Source organism: Dromiciops gliroides, chromosome 2 (assembly GCF_019393635.1).
Source record: "Dromiciops gliroides isolate mDroGli1 chromosome 2, mDroGli1.pri, whole genome shotgun sequence".
NCBI lineage: Eukaryota > Metazoa > Chordata > Mammalia > Microbiotheria > Microbiotheriidae > Dromiciops > Dromiciops gliroides.
The window spans coordinates 255,084,263-255,088,385 of NC_057862.1; positions in this window are offsets into that span (position 1 = coordinate 255,084,263).

Genomic DNA, 4,123 nt, shown 5'->3' on the forward strand with positions numbered 1-4,123 from the left:
TGTCCTCCTTCAATTTGTTTTAGTCACCCAGGTGTAATGAAGATGTTGGCAGAACCAAAGACAGGAGGAAAGGGAAATCAGAGAAGTTAAAATTAGAAAGACCCTTAGATATCATCTAGTTCATTCCCCTAACTTACAGATAATGAAGTTAAGACTCAGAGATGTTAAACTGTAGAATTAAGGCTTGAACCTCAGTCTTTTAGCTCCAAATCCAATATATTTTCTAACCCGCCATACTGCTTTTGAGATACACCAAAAGATATAACGCTATATGTACTCTATCTCTATGCCATAATTATTTACAGTGACTGCTACTGTGGTACTGAGGTATTTTGGAAGCCTGAAATCCATAATGATTTCAGTGAAACATTCTCCTTTGATTTAAATTACAAGTAGAAGAAGGTTATTTACTAATCTAGTACAGTAAAAAGGGCACAGATTAAGGAAGAGGAAGACCAAGTTATTTGTGTAAACTTCCCGTAGATTCCCCTAGCTGAATTTATTTCCTCATTTCTAAAAGGAGTGGCTTGAACTCAGATCTATGATCTAAAGTAGCACTTTCTTCTGAGTTCCTCCTCTTTTTTTCTTTCTTTCTTTTTTTTTTTTTGCAAGGCAATGAGGGGTTAAGTGACTTGCCCAGGGTCACACAGTTAGTAAAGTGTCAAGTGTCTGAGGCCAGATTTGAACTCAAGTCCTCCTGAGACCAGGGCTGGTGCTTTAATCCACTGCTGCCCCCGTTCCTCCTCTTTCTTGACTTGCACTCTTGGGGTGGGTCCCCAGATGCTAACTACTATTGTCAAGTTTTGGATGCCCTGTGTTTCTATACTACCCCCTCCAAACTTACTTCCCACTAACGATTAGCTAGTAGGCACAATTAGCTCAAAACAAAGATATCTTCTAAGATGGAACAGTAGAACAATAGCTATAAAACATTCTCATAAATCTGAAGTGCACCCTCCCACAAATACACACAGAATACAATAGTAATGGGGCACATATACAGGTATCACATATGACCAAGGCAATTCATGCCCCCAGTAAGGTAGGGCCTTGATATTCTTTCTCTCCTCATGGAATCTTCATCCTGCTTGCCTAGTTGAGAACAGTATCTCTCCTAGGAAGGTGGATCAACTGGCCTCCCAAGGTCCACTTCTGGCCACAACTTGACTCTTGACTGCCAGGGCTAGCTTTTTATTGGATCTATATTCAGCTCTCTTTTCTGTTAAATGTCTCCTGCCTCAAGTTGCTATATTCCACTCTCTCCCCGTGTCCATGTCTGTCTAGAAAGTATGTATGTCTCTGCTTCTTGGCAGATGCAGTGTTTCCGACTGGGTGAGTCGTTCCACACAAAAAATGTCATAATCAATAGGCTACCAACTCCTTTAGTTTCTGAGATTACACCAGTCTTTAAACTAAGTTTAATTCCTATTATTTGTAATTACACACTGGGCCAGGGCAAATCAGGTGGTGAGGGACCAACTCCTTTTGATAATAATGCCACTTAAGGCATTAAAGGAGCTTTTTAAAAAACACCTGTGTGCAAGATACTTTTTCTTCACCAAAATAAAACAGAAAAACCCCACTAAAGTTCCTGCCCTACAGAATTTTGTATAGTATTGGTGATATACCATGTTTACAGATGAGTAAATACAGAATATACAGAAGGTAATTTAATGGGGAAAGAGCACCAATAACTCTACCATGATCAGGAGAGGTCTTATCTGGGAAAAAGTGGCACCTGAACTGATGCAGAGTGAAGTGAGCAGAACCAGGAGAACATTGTACACAGTAACAGCAACATTGTGTGATGATCAACTGTGATAGACTTGGCTCTTCTCAGCAGTGCAATGATCCAAGACAATTCTAAAGAACTCATGATGGTGGGGGCAGCTAGGTGGCACAGTGGATAAAGCACCAGCCCTGGATTCAGGAGTACTTGAGTTCAAATCCGGCCTCAGACACTTGACACTTACTAGTTATGTGACCCTGGGCAAATCACTTAACCCCCATTGCCTTGCAAAAAAGAAAAAAAGAACTCATGATGGAAAATGTTCTCCACATCCAGAAAAAAGAACTGTGGATTCTGAATGCAGATCGAACCATACTGTTTCTACTTTTTGGTTGTTTTTCTTTTTTGAGGTTTCCCCCCTTTTGTTCTGATTTCTTCTTTCACAACATGACTAATGCAGAAATATGTTTAATGTGATTGTACATATATAACCTATATCAGATTGCCATCTTGGGGAGGGAAGAAAGGGAGGGGAGGGAGGGAGAAAAATTTGGAACTCAAAATCTTATAAAAACGAATGTTGAGGGGCAGCTAGGTAGCACAGTGGATAAAGCACTGGCCCTGGATTCAGGAGGACCTGAGTTCAAATTCGATCTCAGACACTCGACATTTACTAGCTGTGTGACCCTGGGCAAGTCACTTAACCCTCATTGCCCTGACAAAAACAAACAAAAACAAATGTTGAAAACTATCTTTACATGTAACTAGAACATAATAAAACACTTTTATGATTTTTTAAAAAATTTAAAAAAGAAGTCGTACCTGAGCTGAGCTTTGAAGGAGGCTAGTGGTTCCCAGAGGACCTATGATAGAAGGTATTTTTTTTTGGGGGGGGGGGAAGGCAATGAGGGTTAAGTGACTTGCCCAGGGTCACACAGCTAGTAAGTGTCAAGTGTCTGAAGTCAAATTTGAACTCAGGTCCTCCTGAATCCAGGGCCAGTGTTTTATCCACTGTGCCACCTAGCTGCCCCCAAAGGTATTCGTTAGAACATAAAACTATTTCTTTTTTTTCTTTTTCTTTTCTTTTCTTTTCTTTTTTTTTGGTGAGGCAATTGGGGTTAAGTGACTTGCCTAGGGTCACACAGCTAGTAAGTGTTAAGTGTCTGAGGTCGGATTTGAACTCGGGTCCTCCTGAATCCAGGGCCGGTGCTCTATCTGCTGCACCACCTAGTTGCCCCCAGAACATAAAAGTATTTCAAACATACAAAGTACTTTTGATTTATTTGCCAACAATTAACCATATCACTATGAGATGCTTCTTAGGTGGAAGGGATTCAAATCCTGCTTGATGTTTATTATTTCTGTGACCTGGGCAACTTACTAAACCTTCCTAAACTTCAGTTTCCTCATCTATAAAATAAGGGGATTGGACTAGATAGCCTCTGAGGTCCTTTCCAACTCTATATCTATGAAACTATGATAATGATGGTTGTAGGATTTTACCCATCATTCCCTTTGTATATAGCCCGAACTAAGGCACAGAGAAGGAATTATTTGCCCTTTTCTTGTATGGTAAGGTTTAGGTTAAAAGGTTGAGCTGGAGTCCAGGTCAGCCATTCTCTGTTCTGTATAAAGATACCTTTACCCCCAGATCCTGCTCTTCTGATTAGAGGTTTCCACCATGGAACACCATTTCATAAGGGGCCCAGGCCATACTTCTATTACTCCCAGCTCTACTCACTTCCTGAGTTTTGAACCTTACCATCTCACCAGCAGCCTTGCCCCCTTTATATGTCACCTTCCCCCATTAGAATATAAGCTCCTTGGGTGTAGGAGTTCTGAGAGAAGGGACTGTCTAGTTTGTTTATATCCCTATCCTTGGTGTTTAGCACAGTGCCTGACACATAGCAAATGATTAATAAATGCCTGCTCTATTTATCTAATCTATCTATCCATCCATTTGTCTTCTATTATCTATCCATCTGTCTCCTGTCTATCATTTATCCATCTATTATCTACCCATTAACCATTTGTCATCTATCATTCACCCATTTTTCTCTTATCTATATATCTAGCATTATCCATCTATGATCTATCCATCTATCTATCCATTATTCATCTGTCTATCCATTATCCATCTGTCATCTATCATCTAGCCATCCATCAGTCTGCCCATCCATCCATCCATCCATCCATCTAATTGTCTATCGGTCTGTCTGTCTGTCTGTCTTCAGGAATCCCCTTTCCTACATCCCCACTTCACTCATTATTTCCCAGAGCCCTCAGCGCCCCGCAGGCCTATTCTCGGGCTCTACCCCGGAGACCACAAGGGGGCGGGATTTTCGTCTTTCTCCCTGTTTCCGGGTCCCCAGGGGACAGGCATTTGGGGGCATC